Source organism: Anolis sagrei, chromosome 6 (genome assembly GCF_037176765.1).
Source record: "Anolis sagrei isolate rAnoSag1 chromosome 6, rAnoSag1.mat, whole genome shotgun sequence".
Lineage (NCBI taxonomy): Eukaryota > Metazoa > Chordata > Lepidosauria > Squamata > Dactyloidae > Anolis > Anolis sagrei.
The window spans coordinates 60,011,501-60,036,449 of NC_090026.1; positions in this window are offsets into that span (position 1 = coordinate 60,011,501).

The following is a 24,949-nucleotide window of genomic DNA, read 5'->3' on the forward strand; positions in this document are numbered from 1 at the left end:
ACAACAGCAAAACAACAGAGAGGAAACAACCAGGCACATCTTAACACCTCTCAACAAAAGATTCCCCCAGGCTCAGCCAGGCCTTCAAATGCTACTGAAGGTGGTCAAGTATCCATACTAGCTAAAGGAGGCAATTTTGCTGTGACCACCACCAGGATCCCAGTAGAAAACATCATTGCTAATGTCGAATCAGTTATCCTGAGAAAGGTAAAACTTCCCCCCAGCAACATAACAAGGAAGGAAAGACAAGCCATCAGAGACCTCAACTCAGATCTAGATAACAACATTCTCCCAGCAGACAAGGAGTAATCATGTAAGTAATCATGGAAACAGAACAATACAAAGAAAAGATCAGACAACTCCTGAATCCCACAATATACAAAAAACTAAAACAAGACCCAAAATAACAAAAAAAAACAAACCTAATACTCCAAGAACCTCTCGATCAACTTTGACATACACCAACAACTATGCAAATCGGAAGCCCTCCCACCTAGGTTTTATGAATTCCCCAAAACCCATAAGGACTCCATCCCATTCATACCCGTCATTCTCTCCCTCCTTCTCTCCTTCCTTCCTTCTCTACCCTTCTTTCTTTCTTGACAGTCCAACTCCCTTCGCCAGGGCAAGAAAATGTAATCAGAGCCCTCCTGACAAAGAGCCATCCAGTCATAAATATAGATAGATAGATATGATTCTCACACATACACACAGATATAGTATCACAGATTTGAAAGAGACCCTTAAAGAAGGACTGTGATATATTGCATATTCCAGAGTAGGCAAACCAGACATTCTCCACATCAACACTGACAAAGAAACAGCAAGAAATACTGTTTACTCACAAGCATAAAGACATTATATATATAAAAAATTAACACCTTCTCATTATTTTCTAGATCTCTAGACTGGGCCACAGCAACACGTGGCAGGGGACAGCTAGTCTATATAAATAAAAATGTAATGCTCATTTGTGGGATTAACAGAACTCAGAAACCAACACTTTCTCATTACTTTATTTTCCAGATCACCAGACTGGGCCACAGCAACGTGTGGCAGGGGACAGCTAGTAATAGTGTAAAATTATAAATGTAATAATAATAAATAGAATAGAATAATAAATGAAATAATAATAATAATAATAATAATAATAATAATAATAACAGAGTAAAATAATAAATAACCTTGACTCGAATATAAGCCGAGGGGGACTTTTTCAGCCCAAAAAGGGGGTTGAAAAACTGGGCTTATACTCGAGTATATACAGTACATCTTAGCAGAACATTTGATACTGGCAGAAGTATGTTTAGGGCCATTTCAGAAATTCTTGGAAATTTGTCCTAATCTTGAGCCAAAATTTATTTAACATGAATTTAGGAAACTCAAGTCTTAAAGCCGTGTCGGTTGATAACTAGGCAGATTCATCCTGACATTGATGAGTGATGTTTTGATTTCAGTTGGATACAGGTTATAAACCCAACTTTGTTTTTTAGAATCAAAATTTGAAGGAAAATATTTCTGACAATGTTGCTATCAAATCAATGTAAATGTCTAAAACAGTCATTAGGCGGCCTTTTATGGTTGACAAATATTTTGCAACCCCAATATTCAGTTACAATGATTCCATATGGGGTATGACTCACAATTTAAGAAACTAGTCTATATTTCAGAGGAAGTTATTGGTAAAAGCACTTCTGTGTATTCCTTGTCTTAGAAAACCTTATGAAATCAATGGGTCTTGAAGTCATATTATGTACACACATAGAGTCTTCTAGACATTGAGACAGGGCCTTCTCGGTTGTAGCCCCCCGCCCGTGGAACTCGCTTCCCAATGATGTAAGATCAGCTTCATCCCTCCTGTCTTTTAGGAAGAAATTGAAGTTGTGGTTCTGGGACCAGGCGTTTGGACAGCAGGCATAAATAGTGCTTTGGATATGGAATTTGACTGGAATGGTTTTTATTGTTTTAATTAATGTGCTATTTATTGCTTTAATTGTTGTTATATTGCTTTGTTATATTTAATGGCATCAAATTGTGCCCAATGTAAGCCATCCTGAGTCCCCCTTCGGAGGTTGAGAAGGACGGGATAGAAATACTGGAAATAAATTGATTTTAATTAAAATAGTAAACACTCATTACATTGATTGGAAGATTGGGATCTTCTAACCATATTGTTCATCCCAAAGAGACTGGCATTAGGAAAGGTCCTAAGTCAGGGGTCCTCAAACTAAGGCCCGGGGGTTGGATATGGCCCTCCAAGGTAATTTACCCGGCCCTTGCTCAGTCTGAAAGAACACAACAACAACAACAACAACGGTCCTATCTCATCAGTCAAAAGCAGGCCCACACTTCTCATTGAAATACTAATAAATTTATATTAAAATTTCTAGTAATTCTTTTGTTGAATTAATATCAGAAACTTGATGTGATACAAACTGGCCAACACAATATTGATAATCATTTATTGTTTTTAATTAAGGAATTTTATTCCATTACAATTGTCAGAATAAGAATGGGCATCTCCAGTTCATTAACTGATCCTATTCCCACTATTAAAGGTATAAAACTGTCTTTCTGTTTGCATATTCTCTTTCCAGTTTGGACTTGAGCAGCATTGTTCCAGAATTGTCTGGCCCCAATTTTTTCCCACCCTCAACTGAGTCAAAAAAATTATGTTCTTTTATGTGCCGATGACATTGTTTTACTTCCATTTCCTTGTGTAGGTTTTAGAAGGCTGCTGTTTAAGCTTAGCAAATTTTGAACTAAAGAAAAATTAAACATTAACTGTACTAAAAATAGATTATGGTTTTTGGAAAAGGACATTCTCAGTTCTGATGGATCTCTCAATCAATGGTCACCAGTTTGAACAATGGCAGGAATTTACATACGTAGGTATTTACATCACAGAAATCCTTTCCTGGAAACCCCATGTGTGTGTGCCTTCAAGTTGACAGACATGATAGAGAGGTACAAAAATATTTGTCTCTCATAATACTAGGAACCAGAGTCATGCACTGAAATTGAATGGTGGGGTATTTGAGTCAGATTTTTTTTTTTTAAAAAAAGGATTTCTTCATTAGGCCACAGTTAAAGTGCAGAAGTACTAATAGCTGCAAAAGTTTTAAAAAGTGGATAGGATATGTTCATGGAGCTTAGAGGCATCAATTATTACTAGGATGGCTTGTTATCACCTCCAATATCAAAGCCAATTGGCTAAGGCATATCAGTTGCTGGAGAATGTAAGAAGAGTCCAGCTATACTCATGTTCTATTTTGGGGGAAGGAAGGACTTCCTTCTAGTCTAAGTTTTTTTTTTTTTGTCGTATCAGGAGCGACTTTAGAAACTGCAAGTCGCTTCTGGTGTGAGAGAATTGGCCGTCTGCAATGACGTTGCCCAGGGGACGCCCGGATGATTTGATGTTTTTATCATCGTTGTGGGAGGCTTCTCTCATGTCCCCGCATGAGGAGCTGGAGCTGATAGAGGGAGCTCATCCACCTCTCCCCGGATTCGAACTTGTGACCTGTTGGTCTTCAGTTCTGCCGGCACAGGGGTTTAACCCACTGCGCCAACGGGGGCTCCATCCACCGGGGGCTCCAGTCTAGTCTAAGCAAAGATTAGCGAAAAAGAGACTTCTCCATCCTCACTGGGGGAAAAAAAATCAATCTAGTATGCTGCCACCATCTGTGAGGTACTAGGCTATGCTGCCACCAATTAATAAGGGTTTCCTATTTAGTTTATTAATGGATTCCCCTATTTTCAAATAGATTCACTGCTACCACTCTGTAGTGTAGTGAGATTTCCTTTTTTGGTGTGTAGCGAGGTTTCCTTTTTCCCCCTTTGAAATAGTACATTGAGACTTGAGTTACTAAAACAAGAACAAGTTTATTTGGAGTATGGAAGGGTCTTAATGGTTTCAGAGTTCTCTTTTCCTGAGGTATAAAGCTTCATGAGATACAGTTTCAACAAATCTTAATATAACTTTAGGATGTCTTTTACTTCATCAACTAGTTCTTTAGTTGTTACACTTCTAAATATGTTTGCTTATTTGACAGATTAACTAAGGTCAGCTAATGCCCTTGTCTCCCTTCAGCTTCCTACTGAAGTAAAGATTCCCAGTGGGATTTCTTCTCCTATTAGCACACAGCTAAACCACAAACCTACATAAGTCTCCTTGACTTATTTAAATCACTCAGGCTAAAAGCTTTCCCTTAGTTTGGTTCGCCACACTTTTAAACCACCTTCCCTTTGGCTCGATGACCAAAGGACTGAAGCCTCAAAATGTCTGCTTCTGGTAAGTGCAGTTGGCTCCACCCCTTTCTCCATGGCAACCTAACTCAGAGTGCTGAGCTTGGTCCCATCCCCCTAGTTCTGCCATTTCTAAATGGTTAACCCTTTATGTACATCCATAACTGTCTTTTACCTCCTGAACACATACATATAATAATATTCAACCATCTAAGCATATATATACACACACACACACACACACACAATCATATTTAACTGTAGAGACACATATACATAACTACGCTTAACTTACAGTTAAAAATCAATGCTTCATCACACTTATTAGTGTTTCTGCAGCAACTGCCTATAGAAGTTAGCAAGCCAGAATTTCACAACGGAAGCAGAGTCAACAGTGGGTGAGATGTTTATCTACTCAGGGATAATCATGCTACTCTCCAGATGGGATCCCTGCTGAAATCTTTAAAGCAAGACCTGAGCTGACACAACAGCTCATTGAAAAATTAGGTGACGGAGAAAATCCCAGCAAATTTCAAGGATGCCACCATCATCACCCTCTTCAATAAAGGGGAAAGAACAGACTGCGGAAATGATTGAGGTATCTCCCATCTAACCTCCTCTGGGAAAATTCTTGCAAGAATCCTTGCAAATCGCCTTCTACCTCCGTCAGAAGACACCCTCCCAGAATCCCATAACGGCTTCCGGCCCTCCAGAGAAACAGTGGACAGGATCTTCACTGAACAACAAAGCTTCTGTACATGGAATTCATTGACCTTGCAAAGGCATTGGACACAGTGAATCGCAGTGCTCTCTGGGCCATCCTCAAAAAAATTGGGTGCCCTGACAAATTTGTGAACATCCTGCGGCTCGTCCATGACGACATCATGGCAACAGTCTTGGACAGCAATGGCTCTCAAAGTGACCCATTTAAGGTAAAATCAAGTGTCAGACAGGGATGTGTTATTGCTCCAACCTTATTTTCCATCTTCATCGCTATGATACTTCATCTTGTTGATTGGAAGCTTCCTGCCGGATTGGAAATCATCTATCGGACAGATGGCAAGCCATTTAACCTTAGCAGACTGCAAGCCAAAACAAAGGTTACAACAACATCTGTTATAGAAATCCAATATGCTGATGACAACTTTGTCTGTGCACATTCAGAAGAAGACCTACAAGCCACTCTAAACACCTTCACAGAAGCATACGAGAAGCTCCGCCTGTCATTGAACATCAAGAAAACCAAAGTGCTCTTCCAGCAAGCACCATCCAATCCCTCTCCAATGCCAGAAATACAGCTTAATGGTGTAACATTAGAAAATGTTGACCATTTCCGCTACCTGGGCAGCCACCTCTCCACAAAAGTCAACATTGACACCAAAATACAACACTGCCTGAGCCCTGCGAGTGCAGCATTTTTCCAAATGAAGCACAGTTTGAGGACCAGGACATCTGTAGGGATACCAAGGTGCTTGTTTATGAAGCTATTGTCCTTCCAACCCTGCTATATGCCTGCAAAATGTTAATGATCAACAGATGTCACACTCAACTCCTGGAACGATTCCATCAGCATTGCCTCAGAAAAATCTTGCAAATCTTTTGGGAAGACAGGCGGACAAATGTCACCGTGCTGGAAGAAGCAGAGACCAGCAGCACTGAAGCAATGGTCCTCCGCCATCAACTCCACTGGACTGGCCACGTTGTCCGGATGCCCGATCACCGTCTCCCAAAGCAGTTACTCTACTTCCAACTCAAGAACAGAAAACGGAATGTTGGAGGACAAGAAACAAACCTATAAGCTTGGAAGCATATATTGATTCTTGAAAACCCATGAAAACGTATTGAGGTGCTATTGATAATATCAGAAAAATATGGAATAGCATCAGGTATCAAGATCAATAAAAAAGACAAAAATGATAGGAATATGAGAAGAGAGGATGAAGAGAAATTAATGTGAATATAAGAATTCAATATAGAAAAAAGTTGAAACTCCTAATGCAATAATATCAAATTAAAAATCAAATGTATACCAAGAAATTATATTAAAATATGAATCAAACAGAATTAAACAAGAAATGTAGATTGGCTACATTAGCATTTTCCCTATTGGGTAGGATATCAGTAATTAAAATGACTGTTTTACTAAGAATACTATTTTTATTTCAAACGATTCCAGTTATCCTGAACAAAATACACCTTTCAAATAGTGCCAAAAGAATATAATCAAAATCACCTGGAATGGGGGGGGGGGGGGGGAACAAGGACAAAATTAAAGATATTCCATGATTCCAAACAGAGGTGGGTTTATCTGGAATCCCGGAATCTATATATATAAATTTGTTAGGGGCATCCAACGAGGAAACAAAACTCAAAAACCCCCCAACGAAAATGTACCAAAATTGCCATGCCCATAACACAACCCACAAGGTACAAACATATCTACTCAAAATGAAAAACAACACAACAACACACTCACAAAACGGCAAAACAACAAAACTCAAAAAACCCCAACGAAACTTAACCAAAATTGCCATGCCCATAACACAACCCACAAGGTACAAACATATCTACTCAAAATGAAAAACAACACAACAACACACTCACAAAACAGCAAATCAACAAAACTCACAAACCCCCCAACGAAACTTAACCAAAATTCCCATGCCCATAACACAACCCATAAGGTACAAACATATCTACTCAAAATGAAAAACAACACAACACACTCACAAAACGGCAAAACAACTGAGCATGCGCATTGGTGCCCAGCCGCAAGTTCCCTGGCGCGCGCACACAGTTCCCTCTGCGGAAGCCATGCCCACTCCAAGCCCCGCCGCGCCGCTTCCCGCACACACACACCCCCCACCGCACGCACACACACAACCCCACGCTCCATCACTCCCCCCGCCGCACACACACGCAACCCCACGCTCCATCACTCCCCCCACCGCCACACACACACGCGCAACCCCACTCCCCCCCGCTGCCGCACACACACACGCAACCCCACGCTCCATCACTCCCCCCGCTGCCGCACACACACAACCTCACGCTCCATCACTCGCCTGCCCCAATCTTACCTCCTTTTACTTCACGCCACCTCCAAACCCCACCGCACCCCTTCCCGCCCTGTCAAAATCCAGGAAAGACAGGAAGGAAGGAAAGAAGGAAGAAAGAGAAAGGGAGATAAAGAAAAGGGGGAAGGAAGGAAAGTTAGAGAAAGAAGGAAGAAGAAAAGGAAAGAAAAGGAAAGATGGAAGGAAAGAAAAGAGAGACAGCAGAAGAGAAAGAAAAAGGGGGAAGGAAGGAAGGAGAGAAGGAAAGAAAAAAGGGAATGAAAGAAGGAAAGAGGGAGTGAAGGAAGGGGGAAGATGTAGAGAAAGAGGGAGGGAAGGAAAGAAGGAAAGAGAGAAGGAAGGAAAGAGGCCAGAAGAGAAAGAAAAAGGGGGAAGGAAGGAGATAGAGAAGGAAGAGGAGAAGGAAAGATGGGAGGGAAGGAAGGAAGGAGGGAAAGAAGGAGAGAAAGAGGGAAGGTTGGTCACAGCAATTCGTGGCGGGTAAAGGTTGTTATTTCTATGATTATTATGATGCTATTATTCCTATGAGACCCTTTTAGGGGGAATGGGAGAGGTGTCAGGTCCCAGAGGCAATGCATTGCATTATTGTTATTGTTATGATGGTGGTGAAATAAAAGGAAATAAAAAGCGAAAGAAGGAAGCAAACAGGGAGGGAAGAAAGGCAAAGGAAGAAAGGGGGAGGAATGAAGGAAAGAGAGAAGGATGAAACCAAGTAGTGAAAAAAAGAAAGAGGTAGAGAAGGAAGAAAGGAGAGAAAGGGGGAGGAAAAGGGGGAAGGAATAGGGAGGGACCTCTCTTTCATAATAGTCCAGATATCTACCTCAACTTTGATAAGTTTTACTATAGGCCACAGCAACGCGTGGCAGGGCACAGCTAGTATGTTTATATATTTGATTACAATATCAAATTAGAAAAATGTGGAAAATGTGGTGGAAGGGATTGACATTTACATTATTTTATGTTTAAAGGTGAATTTCTACAAAACACTGTACTACACTACTACTATTACTAATAATAATCTTTATTTATATTCTGCCCCATCTCCCCAAAAGGATTTGGGGCAGCTTATAGTATCTAACCCCAGTAAAGTTAGCAAAAATGTATAATGGATGTAACAATCTATGATGGCAATGTAAACACTAAGAAGGCCGAGTTGTTGTAGGTTTTTTTCGGGCTGTATGGCCATGGTCTAGAGCAGTGTTTCTCAACCTGGGGGTCGGGACCCCTGTGGGGGTCGCAAGGGGGTGTCAGAGGGGTCACCAAAGACCATCAGAAAACACAGTATTTTCTGTTGGTCATGGGGGTTCTGTGTGGAAAGTTTGGTCCAATTCTATCATTGGTGGGGTTCAGAATGCTATTTCATTGAGGGTGAACTATAAATCCCAACAACTACAACTCAATAGCAAGGTCTATTTTCTCCAAACTCTACCAGCGTTCACATTTGGGCATATTGAGTATCTGTGCCAAGTTTGATCCAGATCCATCATTGCTTGAGTCCACAGTCTAGATATAGGTGAACTACAACTCCAAAAACTCAAGGTCAATGTCCACCAGACCTTCCCAATATTTTCTCTTGGTCATGGGAATTCTGTGTGCCATGTTTGATTCAATTCCATCATTGATGGAGTACAGAAGGCTCTTTGATTTAAGGTGAACTATAAATCCCAGCAACTCCAGCATTACCAAATGACAAAATCAATCATCCCCAACCCCACCAGTATTCGAATTTTGGGCGTATCGGATATTTGTGCCAAATTTGGTCCAGTGACTGAAAATACATCCTGCATATCAGATATTTACATTACAATTCATAACAGTAGCAAAATTACAGTTATGAAGTAGCAACAAAAATAACGTTATGGTTGGGGGTCACCACAACATGAAGGCCTGTACTAAGGGGTCGCACCATTAGGAAGGTTGAGAACCACTGGTCTAGAGGCATTCTCTCCTGACGTTTTGCCTGCATCTATGGCAAGCATCCTCAGAGGTAGTGAGGTCTGTTGGAACTAGGAAAAAGGGTTTATATATCTCTGGAATGACCAGGGTGAGACAAAGGACTCTTGTCTGCTGGAGCTAGGTGTGAATGTTTCAACTGACCACCTTGATTAGCATACAATGGGCTGAATGTGCCTGGAGCAAACTTTTGTTGAGAGGTAATTATGGTAATCAGCCATAGCAGAGCACCCGAGGAACCAACCTGGACACAGCATTTTATTTGAGAACACAGAAATGCTGGACCACTCTCACAACCACTATGTCAGATTACACAGAGAAGCCATTGAAATGCACAAGCATGTGGACAATTTCAACAGAAAGGAGGAAACCCTGAAAATGAACAAAATCTGGCTACCAGTACTAAAAAACTCTAAAATTGCAACAGCACAACAACAGAGAGGAAGCAGGCAGGGACATCTAATTACCTCTCAACAAAAGTTTGCTCCAGACACAGTCAGTCCATTGTATGCTAATCAAGGTGGTCAGCTGAAACATTCATACCTAGCTCCAGCAGACAAGAGTCCTTTGTCTCACCCTGGTCATTCCAGAGATATATAAACCCCTTTTCCTAGTTCCAACAGACCTCACTACCTCTGAGGATGCTTGCCATAGATGCAGGCGAAACGTCAGGAGAGAATGCCTCTAGACCATGGCCATACAGCCCGAAAAAACCTACAACAACCCAGTCATTCCGGCCATGAAAGCCTTCGACAACACTAAGAAGGTTCATTCTACTGTCTCTGGTGAACCTGTGACAAGGCACAAACCCTTTTGGAGAGAAAAATGGGAAAGATTTTAAAAGTACTGAAATATATCAATCATCACTACCTCTAAAACTCTTTTTATTAAGAATATTCAACCAATCAAATCAAACAAAACAACAACCTGAAAATATATTTCAATACATGATAATGGCAGCAAGAATCATATATACACAAAAGTGGAAATATGAAGAAATGCCGAACAGAAGACTAAGTAGTCAAAATAAATGAGATCGTAACTATGATATTGAGGGGGAAAACAATGTTATTTTTATAGACAAATGGGATCCATTCATTGTATACTTAAAGGAAGATGGTGAAAAGATAATGGTTGCAGACTTGAATATTAAACAATGAAAAGAGTAAAAATATCATTCCAATAAGATGAAGGATTTAAAAACTATTATGAATGGATGGGAATTTAGATTTAGATTAATTTAGAGTTACAAGCTGGGTAGATGCGGGGAATGCCGTGGATGTAGCGTACCTGGATTTCAGTAAGGCCTTCGACAAGGTCCCCCATGACCTTCTGGCAAGGAAACTAGTCCAATGTGGGCTAGGCAAAAGTACGGTGAGGTGGATCTGTAATTGGTTAAATGGACGAACCCAGAGGGTGCTCACCAATGCTTCCTCTTCATCCTGGAAAGAAGTGACGAGCGGAGTGCCGCAGGGTTCTGTCCTGGGCCCGGTCCTGTTCAACATCTTTATTAATGACTTAGATGAAGGGTTAGAAGACAGGATCATCAAGTTTGCAGATGACACCAAATTGGGAGGGATAGCCAATACTCCAGAGGAAAGGAGCAGGATTCAAAACGATCTTGACAGATTAGAGAGATGGGCCAAAACTAACAAAATGAAGTTCAACAGGGACAAATGGAAGATACTCCACTTTGGCAGGAAAAACGAAATGCAAAGATACAGAATGGGGGATGCCTGGCTCGAGAGCAGTACGTGTGAAAAAGATCTTGGAGTCCTTGTGGACAACAAGTTAAACATGAGCCAACAATGTGATGTGGCGGCAAAAAAAGCCAATGGGATTTTGGCCTGCATCAATAGGAGCATAGTGTCTAGATCTAGGGAAGTAATGCTACCCCTCTATTCTGTTTTGGTTAGACCACATCTGGAATATTGTGTCCAGTTCTGGGCACCACAATTCAAGAGAGATATTGACAAGCTGGAATGTGTCCAGAGGAGGACGACTAAAGTGATAAAAGGTCTGGAGAACAAGCCCTATGAGGAGCGGCTTAAGGAGCTGGGCATGTTTAGCCTGAAGAAGAGAAGGTTGAGAGGGGATATGATAGCCATGTATAAATATGTGAGAGGAAGCCACAGGGAGGAGGGAGCAAGCTTGTTTTCTGCTTCCCTGGAGACTAGGACGCGGAACAATGGCTTCAAACTACAAGAGAGGAGATTCCATCTGAACATGAGGAAGAACTTCCTGACTGTGAGAGCCATTCAGCAGTGGAACTCTCTGCCCCGGAGTGTGGTGGAGGCTCCTTCTTTGGAAGCTTTTAAACAGAGGCTGGATGGCCATCTGTCAGGGGTGCTTTGAATGCAATATTCCTGCTTCTTGGCAGGGGGTTGGACTGGATAGCCCATGAGGTCTCTTCCAACTCTTTGATTCTATGATTCTATGATTATCTTCCAGTTAAAAAACTGGAAGTCACTCTTTTTTTAAAAAAACTAACATTTCTAGATTTATGCATGAGTACATAGCAGGAATGAGCAAACGTTGGTCCTCCAGGTGTTTTGGCCTTCAACTCCCAGAAATCTTAGCCAGTTTACCATCTGTCAGGAATTGTGGGAGTTGACGTTCAAATATCTTGAGGGCCAAAGTTTGACCATGCCTGGTGTATATGTTAGTTGGCTTTTCTGTCCTAATTTATTATAACTGCCCATACTTCTGGCTGATGTTAGGTAGCTACTTTTCCCAGAGTAATGCTGATTGGCAATTGGTGTACTTAGGTGCTTTTCTGAGCAGCTGTTCACATAATTGTTCTTCTGAAATGACTTTATGGGTGTCCAGAGTGTTCCTTCCACACCTTCGTACTGGTAATGTTTAATCATTTCATCAAAAATTGTTACCTCCACCCAGTCATGATAATCTCATTACTGTTGTCTGGCATAATGAGGGCTGAACTTGAAAGATCTACCCCTCAAACCAGCCATAGATCCGTGATGTTTTGAATTATTAATTGTTGAATTATTGTATTATTGACTTTTAAAACACCTTGACAAAGCAGTATTGTTACAGATCTTATAGGGGCCTTCCACATAGCCATATCACCCAGAGTATCAAGGCAGAAAATCTCACAATATCTTATTTGAACTGGATTTTCTGAGTCCACACTGCCATATATTCCAGATCAAAGAAGAAAATGTGGGGATTTATTCAGCTGTATGGAAGGGGCCACAGAATCATAGAATTATAGAGGTGGAACAGACCACATGAGCCATCTAGTCCAACCCCCTGCCATGCATGAAAAGCACAATCAAAGCACCCCAATAGATGGTCATCCAGCCTCTGTTTAAAAGCCTCCAAGCAAGGAACTTCCACTATTTATTTATTTATTTATTTATTTATTTACTTTGCTTCTAAGGTGACTCACAGCGGTTCACAAGACACTGGACACAGCAGAATTCAAACACCAATATAAAACAGTTAATAACCTAATCTAATACACAATTAATACACAATTACTATGATAACCATTCACTAGCGTCTCGTCACTAAAAACATGATCCAAATTCGTCATCCATTGTTCCATTCCTATGTCATTACCAGTCTTTGCACTAATTATTCGAACGCCTGCACAAATAACCAGGTCTTTACTTTTTTACGGAAGACAAAGGGCGTTCCACAGCTGGGGAGCCACCACAGAGAAGGCCCTGTCTCTCGTCCCCGCCAGCCGTGCTTGTGAAGCTGGCGGGATCGAGAACAGGGCCTCCCCGGAAGATCTCAAAGTCCTAGTGGGTTCATAGGCCAAGATGCGGTCAGAAAGGTAGCTTGGGCCGGAACCGTTTAGGGCTTTAAAGGTCAACACCAGCACTTTGAATTGAGCCCGGTAGCAAGTCGGCAGCCAGTGGAGTTGGCGCAACAGGGGGGTTGTATGCTCCCTGCGTCTCGCTCCTGTTAGTATCATGGCTGCCGAGCGTTGGACTAGTTGAAGCTTCCGAGCTGTCTTCAAAGACAACCCCACATAGAGAGCGTTGCAGTAATCTAGGCGGGATTACACTCCAATGCAGAGAGTTTCACTGCTGAACAGCTCTTATGTTCACAAATTTGGATGTTTACAAATTTGTTAGGGCACCCAATTTTTTAGAGGATGGTCCAGAAAGCGCTGTGATTCACTGTGTAAAATGTCTTTGCAAGGTCAATGAATGCCATGTACAGAGGAAATATACCATGGGAAGTATACCATGGGAAGTATACCAGTGGGAAACCTACCAGCTGGACATGAGTTCAATGCACAGTCCAGTTCATATTCCCTAAAAATTGGTATACAAAATCTGTCTCTGACACTGGGTGAGCTATATAGCCACCCTGACTCATAGCCATCAGCTGATGACCCTCAATAATAATAATAATAAGAAGAAGAAGAAGAAGAAGAGGCAAAAGACAAAGAGTGAATACCGGAAAAACACAATCCAGACCAGAAGAGAAAACTGGCAAAAGAAGGCTCTCCATGGACAGTTCTTGGCAAAAATTGAGAGCCAAATTGACAAAGAAAAAACATGGCTGTGGCTCACAAATGGAACTTTGAAAAAGGAGACGGAGGGCCTGATTCTGGCAGCCCAAGAACAAGCCATTAGAACAAATGCCATCAAAGCCAAAGTTGAAAAGTTGACGACAGATCCCAAGTGTAGACTCTGCAAGGAAGCAGATGAAACAATAGATCACATCCTCAGAAGAAGATTGCGCAGACGGACTACAAGCAGAGGCACAACACCATTGCTCAGATTATTAATTGGAACCTGTGCTACAAATACGATCTGCGACAAAGAACTGGTGGGATCACAAGCACGAAAAAGCTACAGAGAACGAACATGTCAAACTCCTATGGGACTTCTGAATTCAGACAGAGTTCTGGAGCACAATAATCCTGACCTCACAATCGTGTTAAAAACAAAGTATGGATTGTCGATGTTGCAATCCCAGGTGACAGCACGATTGAAGAGAAACAACTGGAAAAACTGACACAATATGAGGATTTAAAGATCGAACTGCAAAGGCTCTGGCACAAGCCAGTCAAGGTGGTCCCAGTGGTGATTGGCACACTGGGTGTGGTGCCTAAAGACCTTGGCCTGCACTTAAACACAATCAGCGCTGACAAAATTACCAGCTGCCAGCTGCAGAAGGCCACCTTACTGGGATCTGCATGTATTATTCGCCGATACATCACACAGTCCTAGACACTTGGGAAGTGTCCAACGTGTGATCCAATACAACAGCCAGCAGAGTGAGGTTGTCTGCTGTGGACTCATTTTGTGGTGTTTCAAATAATAATAATAATAATAATAATAATAATAATAATAATAATTTATATCCTGCTTTTTTCTCTTAAAAGAAACTCAAAGTGGCAAACAATATTATAAGCAATACAATATACACTTAAAAACCTAAAACATATTAACACTAACATAGAATTGTACAAAGGACTATCTATATAAATAAAAATGTAATGTTCGTTTGTGGGATTAACAGAATTCAAAAACCACTGGACAAATTGACACCAAATTTGGACACAAGACACCTAACAACCTAATGTATGTCCTTCATGCAAAAAAATTGACTTTGTCATTTGGGAGTTGTAGTTGTTGGGATTTATAGTTCACCTACAATCAAAGAGCATCCTGAACCCCACCAACGATGGAATTGAGCCAAACTTGGCACACAGTTCTCCCGTACTGGAAGGGTTTGATAGGCAGTATCTTTTGGTTTTGGAGTTGTAGTTCATCTACATCCAGAGATCACTGTGGACTCAAACAATGATGGATCTGGACCAAACTACACGAAGACTCAATATGGCCAAATGTGAACACTGGTGGGGAAAATAGAATCTTGACCTTTGGGAGGTGTACTTGCTGGGATTTATAGTTCACCGACAATCACAGAGCATTCTGAACCCCACCAACGATAGAACTGGGCCAAACCTCCCACACAGAACCCCCATGTGGGCCACAGCAATGCGTGGCAGGGAATGGCTAGTTATAAATAAATAATTAAAATCATTAAAATATATTAAAATACATAAAATACTTCATCTCCTCTGCCTTGGTTTTTAAAACGTTCTTCTTTAAAAGCCTGCCCGAATACAAAGGTTTTAGCCTGCTGTCAGCAGGGGAGCAGAGAGGGAGCCATTTTGACGTCCCTGGGCAGAGTTCAAGATAAGACCCTCTCAGGTCCTCATCAACTATGCTACCCCTCTATTCTGTTTTGGTTAGACCACATCTGGAATATTGTGTCCAGTTCTGGGCACCACAATTCAAGAGAGACATTGACAAGCTGGAATGTGTCCAGAGGAGGGCGACTAAAATGATAAAAGGTCTGGAGAACAAGCCCTATGAGGAGCGGCTTAAGGAGCTGGGCATGTTTAGCCTGAAGAAGAGAAGGCTGAGAGGGGATATGATAGCCATGTATAAATATGTGAGAGGAAGCCACAGCGAGGAGGGAGCAAGCTTGTTTTCTGCTTCCTTGAAGACTAGGACGCGGAACAATGGCTTCAAACTACAAGAGAGGAGATGCCATCTGAACATGAGGAAGAACTTCCTGACTGTGAGAGCCGTTCAGCAGTGGAACTCTCTGCCCCGGAGTGTGGTGGAGGCTCCTTCTTTGGAAGCTTTTAAACAGAGGCTGGATGGCCATCTGTCAGGGGTGATTTGAATGCAATATTCCTGCTTCTTGGCAGGGGGTTGGACTGGATGGCCCATGAGGTCTCTTCCAACTCTTTGATTCTATGATTCTATGATTCTATGATTCTATGAACTGATCCTCTCTTGAGGATCTCAGGGTCCAGGCAAGTTCATACTGGGAGATATTATTTGGCATATAGCCTGGACCTGAGCCATGTAGGGCTTTATGGGTCATAACCAGCACTTTGAACTATGCCTGAAAACACAGTGGCAGCTGGTAGAGGTGTTGCAACAAGGGGACTGTGAGCTCCCTGTAATATCTCATTTTCCTCCCCGGTTTCATATGTAGAGGAACAGAGACACGTGATTTAACAAAAGCATGGCTCTGTCTGCCCATCTTGCATCTAATTTGAACCTTTTGTTTAATCTGTTTATGAGTTGTAAACAAACTTTTACTCTCTTCAAGAGGACAACAGCCCTTGCTAAATTATCCAGTATCACCAGCAAAAAAGCACAGTGTTGTCTGTTCTCTTTTTACATTACCTCCCTAAAGGATATTGTTCCTAAGCTAAAGGTTATGGCAGAATATTCAGCACAGATTGTTTCCTCATCAATTGAAAGCTTTTCCCCTGGTATTTTATGATTGGCATTTATATTTTTATTGATCATACTTGTAAAGAAACAGGCTAAAATGTAAATTTTATCACGATTTGGTCACAATTATAGTGGATTGTTGCGTGTAAAAACCCTTTGAGGAACTCGCTGCTGACATGTTAGAGTTTGGTCATGGACATGTCCAACACTAGGAGCTGCAGAACTGGTTGTTTTTGTTTGTTTGTTTTGCTTACAAATTTCAATTAATTGTTTTGAAGCTGGGTTTGGAAAATGTGGCCTTTTAGATATTGTCTAACTGCAGCTCCCAACCCAAAGGCAATGGTTAACTAAATGCAAAGACTTGATCACAAAAATTAAACAAACTTTCCACCTTTTACATTTTTTTTTGTCGTGTCATAAGCAACTTGAGAAACTGCAAGTCGCTTCTGGTGTGATTGGCCGTCTGCAAGGACGTTGCCCAGGGGACGCCCGGATGATTTTTGATATTTTTTTTATCATCCTTGTGGGAGGCTTCTCTCATGTCCCCGTATGAGGAGCTGGAACTGACAGAGGGAGCTCACCCGCCTCTCCCCAGATTCGAACCTGCGACCTGATGGTCTTCGGTCCTGCCGGCACAGGGGTTAAACCCCCTGTGCCACCGGGGGCTCCACCTTTTACATTAAGGAGCCAAGTCACATCTTTGCCACACTGAGCTTGTGTTACCTCTAAACACAAAATCTTTCTATCTTTTCACTTAGGAAAGAATTTGAATTAGAGGCTGCGGCAGCACAGCAGAATAAACCAGCTGCAGAAAAAATTGCTGATCAAAGGTTGGGAGTTCAAAGTTGCAGGTCAGGGCGAGCTCCCACTGTCAGCTCTAGCTTCTGCCTACCTGTGAGTAGATCAATGGGTACCACTTTGGTGGGGAGGTAAAAGGCGCCCATGCAAACATGCCAGCAATTCGATCTGGAAGGCGTCCACAGACATCAGGCTCCTTGGCATGGCAAATGGAACAAGAGCATCTCCCCATTGCAAGAATTGAGCACAGCCTCCAGGTACTGGAGATGAAAGGGGGGAAACCTTTGCCTCTGTCTGTGTACTATCTGTCTCTGTTGATAATTGTATAATGGCATTGAATGTTTGCCATATATTTATTTATTTATTTACTACACTTTCATCCCGTCCTTTTCAGCCCGAAGGTGTCTCAGGGCAGCGTACAGACTGGCAACAATTATATTCCGAACACACATAAATACATTGTTTAAAACAAGTTAAATCACATAATAAAATTTATATGAAAACAATTTAAAACTATAAAAATTAATGACTTCTGGGTTTAAAACTATGTCCATTTGCATTGTTAAGCCGTTCCATTTTCGTTCACAATACTGAGTTTATCTGGTTACAGAAGCTTGCTCTAAGAGCCAGGTTTTTGCTCTTTTCCTAAAGGTCAGGAGAGAGGGGGCCAATCTAATATCCCCAGGAAGGGCGTTCCACAGCCGAGGGGCCATTACTGAGAAGGCCCTTTGGTGGAACTGGAGGAGGGAGAGGAGCCCCGAGCGGAGAACGGGAGAAGTTCCAGCAGACTGGAGGAGGCCAATGTGGTCCCAATCTTCAAAAAGGGAAAAAAAGGATGACCCAAACAATTACCGTCTGGTCAGCCTCACGTCGATACCAGGCAAGATTCTGGAAAAGATGGTTAAGGAAGTGGTCTGCAAACACTTAGAAACAAATGCGGTCATCGCTAATAGTCAACATGGATTTATAAAAAACAAGTCATGCCAGACTAATCTCATCTCTTTTTTCGATAGAGTTACAAGCTGGGTAGGTACGGGGAATGCCGTGGATGTAGCATATCTGGACTTCAGTAAGGCCTTTGACAAGGTCCCTCATGACCTTCTGGCAAACAAACTAGTCCAATGTGGGCTAGGCAAAACTACGGTGAGGAGGATCTGTAATTGGTTAAATGGACGAACCCAGAGGGTGCTCACCAATGCTTCCTCTTCATCTTGGAAAGAAGTGACGAGTGGAGTGCCGCAGGGTTCCGTCCTGAGACCGGTCCTTTTCAACATCTTTATTAATGACTTAGATGAAGGCTAAAAGGCAGGATCATCAAGTTTGCAGACGACACCAAATTGGGAGGGATAGCCAATACTCCAGAGGACAGGAGCAGGATTCAAAACGATCTTGACAGATTAGAGAGATGGGCCAAAACTAACAAAATGAAGTTCAACAGTGACAAATGCAAGATACTCCACTTAGGCAGAAAAAACAAAATGCAAAGATACAGAATGGGGGACGCCTGACTCGAGAACAGAACGTGTAAAAAAGATCTTGGAGTCCTCGTGGACAAGTTAAACATGAGCTCACAATGTGATGTGGTGGCAAAAAAAGGCAATGGGATTTTGTCCTGCATCAATAGGAGCATAGAGTCTAGATCTAGGGAAGTAATGTTACCCCTCTATTCTGCTTTGGTTAGACCACACCTGGAATATTGTGTCCAATTCTGGGCATCACAATTCATGAGAGATATTGACAAGTTGGAATGTGTCCAGAGGAGGGCGACTAAAATGATCAAGGGTCTGGAGAACAAGCCCTATGAGGAGCGGCTTAAGGAGCTGGGCATGTTTAGCCTGAAGAAAAGAAGGATGAGAGGAGATATGATAGCCATGTATAAATATGTGAGAGGAAGCCACAGGGAGGAGGGAGCAAGCTTGTTTTCTGCTTCCATGGAGATTAGGACAAGGAACAATGGCTTCAAACTACAAGAAAGGAGATTCCATCTGAACATGAGGAAGAACTTCCTGATTGTGAGAGCCGTTCAGCAGTGGAACTCTCTGCCCCAGAGTGTGGTGGAGGCTCCTTCTTTGAAAGCTTTTAGACAGAGGCTGGATGGCCATCTGTCAGGGGTGATTTGAATGCAATATTCCTGCTTCTTGGCAGGAGGTTGGACTGGATGGCCCTTGAGGTCTCTTCCAACTCTTTGATTCTATGATTTCATGAAATAAGTAAAAGAAAGCAAAAGAAATTAAGTTGGTAGAAGGAACAGGCCCTGACCTCGTGATATTACTGGGCCTTTCTTTTAAAATGAAAGATGGATCCTATAGGAACCATGCTTTTGCAAGTACTGGTGCTGGATTGATAAACATACATTTCTGTGCACATACATTTTGTATTTCCACTCTTGTCTACCTGAATGAAGCTCAGGATAGCACGTATAGTTTTTCCTCTTTATTCTCCCAGCAGTCCTATAAATGGTCCACACTAAGATGCTTAACTGTGGTTTGAACTCAAGATTTTCTGATCCAGTGTTCAGATCCAATGAGCCTGAGCTCCAGGAAGCTTTTCTACTCACTGGAGGAGAGATTTCCAGGTTCTCTTTCCAAAAGCAGAAAATGTTGCATATGGAATCATGCTCAGGAGGACCATACAACTCTTGTCAAACAATGTTAGAGAACAGGGGATGGTACAAGTAGATCCACAAAGCCCTATTACAAATGAAGATATCTGTGCCTGGTTTTTTGGATAATAGGCAAATCTACAATGCTTTGTAACACATCACACTTGGTGCTTTGCCTCCTTGCAAAAAGCATGCATCTAATTTCTCTGACAAAGAATTACTGAATGACTTCCGGCAGGCTGTATTTTGGTTCATTCAGTTCACTTTATGTATGTACAGATGCAGAAAGTGCTCTTCAACTCTCAGAAAACTTAAGCGAGAATCTAGGGTCCTTCTACAACCAAGAATATTAAGAATATCAAGATATTATGGGATTTTCTGCCTTGATATTCTGGGTTATGTGACTGTGTGGAAGTCCCCTCAGATAACCCAGTTCAAAGCAGATATCGTGGATTATCTGCCTTGATATTCTGGGTTACATGGCTGTATGAAAGGGCCCATAGTCAATAGAGATGTGCGCTTAGAAGGCGGCAAGCAAGGAAGCACAGCAACAGCACTTCCCCACTTCAAATGTTCCCCTAACTAGCATCTCAGTGTATACTGCCTATCAACATGAAAGTTCACTGTAATTGTCATGGGTAATAGCCATGCCAAAATTTATTGCGTATGGCTCTGTATAATACTCTTTCAAAGCTGTCTAAGCTTTAATAGCCACGGCCACATTTTGAGCAGCAAATTCTATGGAGTAAGAGTTCACACAGAAAGGGATCCTGTTCCTGAGGTTTCAGTGGCTGTATTTGAAAAGGCAATGCAGTTTTTATGATGCTCTCAACTTCACATATCAAACAGTGAAATTATCATCGCAAGGCTGAATTTCAGCATTGTAAAATTCAAAGCAGCAGTAGTCTCCACCTTGTAAAATACATTATCTTACAAACAATCAAGACTGGAGGGGAAAATGCTGAGATCCCTTAACATGCAATTCCAACTGAATGGGCTGATCAAAGATATGTGCTGCAGATACAGCCAGTAGTCTATGTGGCAGCTGATGAAATCCCCAAAGGGCACCTGAGCAGAAGAGCACAAATCAAGAGAGCAATTAAAATTGCTAGCACAGATATGGGCATGCTTTGTGATGATAAATGTAAGACAATGGGTTTTATTTCCCCTCAGGTGATTCCCACATTATGTTGTTGTCCACCTTGTGGGATGGCTATCTGCATCAGAATGTGGTAGTAAGTCTGTGCCTGTTATACATACATATCCTTAACATGGGAACATGAGGTTTGCAACATAGATTTTGCACAATTTATTTCCTTCTCAGCTCCTTGACCCTGCCACCAGTTCTCTTAGAATTGCCATATCACAAAAGGCAGAGACGCATACTTCTTGAGAGGAGAGCAATGACCAATCTTGATAAAATAGTGAAGAGTAAAGACATCACACTGGCAACGAAGATCCGAATAGTAAAAGCAATGGTATTTCCCGTAGTCACCTATGGATGTGAGAGCTGGGCCATAGGGAAGGCTGAGCGAAGGAAGATAGATGCTTTTGAATTGTGATGTTGGAGGAAGGTTTTGAGGGTGCCTTGGACTGTGAGAAGGTCCAACCCATACTTCAGGAAATAAAGCCTGACTGCTCATTGGAGGGAAGGATATTGGAGGCAAAGATGAAGTATTTTGGCAACATAATGAGAAGACAGGAAAGCTTAGAGAAGACAATGATGCTGGGGAAAATTGAAGGAAAAAGGAAGAGGGGCAAGATGGATGGATGGATGGATGGTATCCTTGAAGTGACTGGCTTGACCCTGAAGAAGCTGGGGGTGGTGACGGCCGACCGGGAGCTCTGGCGTGGGCTGGTTCATGAGGTCATGGAGAGTCGGAAGCGACTGAACAAATGAACCACAAGAGGCAGAGAATATGATGCCAAAGCCTGGAAACTGGGCTGCTGTTCATCTCTGGCCAGGGCCCAGAAGTTGATTTGTTGTTATTGTTCATTTGTTCAGTCGTTTCTGACTCTTCATGACCTCATGGACCAGATGAAAAAAGATGATCACATTTGCATCCCACTTGTATGGGTTGTAAAGCCCTCCCACCCACCCAACACCAAATTCTGAGCCACTCCGTTACTCCTACATACAACAACACCACTCAAATATACATTTAAACATGGCAGTTTGCTTTCTTCTCACGCCCTGCAACAAAAACAGTTTCTTCAACCGAATATCAGCCCCAATCAGCAAGTGTAGCCTTCTACAAGCATAGGGGCAAAAACTGGCTGCTGACTCACATGCTGCACAAATACAGTTTGACAGATGCACACAGATGTGTATTAAAAAACCAAGCCAACCCAAGCTGCAATTACATATTGTGTTATATTTTAGAAAAAAATATGTCATGCTCATTCATGTGATTTTTTACTGATTTTTTTTCAAAAGTAGTGTAGACTTTTGTTTTGAGTGCAGAATTGATGGGATACACTTAACACTCTCCATAAAACTGGTTTTAGGGGTGTCTTGGACATCCGGGTGTCAAGCTTGCATATTATTAAATGCTTCCGTACTAATTAAAAAGCAAACTTCCATCAAGTACCATTAAAGTATTTCTCCTCCCTCCCCCATTTCCATATTTATATCATTAGGTCTAGACAGAAATCATCAGAATAACCACATTGGTTCTCTAATGGAAACTCCCAGGAACATTTTTGCTGGAAGAGGGGAATTGCACATGAGTTGGTGCATTTGTATTTTCTGCTTCTTTATTAGGTAAAGGTAAAAGTAGTCCCCTGACATTAAGTCCAGTCATGTCTGACTCTGGGGTGTGGTGCTCATCTCCATTTCTAAGCCGAAGAGCCAGCGTTGTCCATAGACACCTCCAAGGTCATGTGGCCGGCATGACTGCATGGAGCGCCCTTACCTTCCCGCCGGAGCGGTACCTATTGATCTACTCACATTTGCATGTTTTCGAACTGCTAGGTTGGCAGAAGCTAGGGCTGACAGCGGAAGCTCATGCCGCTCCCCGGAATCGAACCGGCGACCTTTTGCTCAACAAGCTCAGCAGTTCAGTGCTTTAACCCACTGTGCCACCGGGGGCTCCTCGCTTCTTTATTACTATGACTGAAAGTGGTTGTTGTCAGCTGGATTTGAGAATGGTACTATTTAGATTACGATTCCCACTGAGAGTTTGGATAGGTATTCCGGGAGCAATAGTCCAAAATATATTTTGCAAACTCTGGGTTGCGATTACACAGAGGTAAATAGTAGTTATAGAAATGTAGGCTCATTTCTTCTGCATCATGTTGCTCTGCTTTTATAAGCCTATCCCACGAAGCAGGCAAATCACAATCACAAGTACTTCTTTTACAAAAGTAAATCATTAGTGGATTAGTTGTGTTTGTAAAATAAATACTTTACAGACTGTTTCCCACTTAGGTAAAGTAAATTCAGAAATGGTTTTGCTAGTTCTTGGCTCTGAACTACAGCCTACAGCACCTGGGATTAGTACCACAAAAATAGTTCTCAGGACTGGCAAGAAAGGAGGAACGTTGTGTGATAAGTCCAAGCAAAGACACTCTTGTCCTGCTGTAATTGCAACTTTCCTGATTTGTGATAAACTCCTCGCATTCTAAACATAAAGATCCACCCAGAGGAAAAGTGTTCTTGCCATACATCAAGGGAACCACTGACCGCATAGGGAAGCTGATGAGGAAACACAACATACAAACAATCTACAGACCCACCAAGAAAATCCAACAAATGCTACGTTCAGCAAAGGACGAGAGGGATCCTCTCACCTCTGCAGGAGTCTACCGTATACCATGCAGCTGTGGACAAATCTACATAGGGACCACCAAACGCAGCGCCCAGACACGCATCAAGGAACATGAAAGGCACTGCAGACTACTTCAACCAGAGAAGTCAGCCATAGCAGAGCACCTGATGAACCAGCCTGGACACAGCATATTATTTGAGAACACAGAAATGCTGGACCACTCCAACACCCACCATGTCAGACTACACAGAGAAGCCATTGAAATCCACAAGCATGTGGACAATTTCAACAGAAAGGAGGAGACCATGAAAATGAACAAAATCTGGCTACCAGTATTAAAAAAACTCTAAAATTACTACAGCAAAACAGCAGAGAGGAAACAACCAGGCACATCTTAACACCTCTCAAAAAACATTTTCCCAGGCTCAGCCAGGCCTTCAAATGCTAATGAAGGTGGTCAGCTGAAACATTCACACCTAGCTTCAGCAGAGAAGAGCTCTGTGCCCCACCCCAGTCATTCCACAGATATATGAACCCATTTTCCTATATCCAACAGATCTCACTACCTCTGAGGATGCTTGCCATAGATGCAGGCAAAACGTCAGGAAAAATGCCTCTAGAACATGGCCATATAGCCCGAAAAAACCCACAAGAACCTAAACATAAATAGTTCGATCCTCTCCCCTTTTACATAGCTGGCTTCAAAGGGCCTTGTAATTAACTTTACAAACTACGTGCCTTCAAGTTGCCTGTCAACTTAGGGTGATTCTATGAATTTCATTAGAATTTCTTAGGTAAACTCAGAAATGGTTTTGCCAGTTCTTTGCTCTGAACTACAGCCTACAGCACCTGATATTAGTGCCACCAAATAGTTCTCAGAACCAAATAGTCACAACCCTCACAACAAATACCACACTTTGCATGCATGTCGAAGTTATTTCCTTATTGTTCTTGGCATTTATAGTAAAAGGAACAAAAGGTAAGCCCTTGTCTGATTGTGTTTAACATCTAAATGACAGCATTGAGAGAAACAGTATAAAAGAAGATAGGAAAAGGATGATGCCTAGAGGTGGAACGGGATATGTGAATATATTGTGAGCAATTCTTTGGAAATACAATGTTTAAAGGACTCTACATAACAATAGTGTTTTAGATTACAGAAATCTGACATTTACTAGAGGGGCTACAACAGGTCCTCAGTCTCCCCACCATAGTGATTTGTTTTGTGTGCCTTCAATCAGGCCCGTAGCCAGG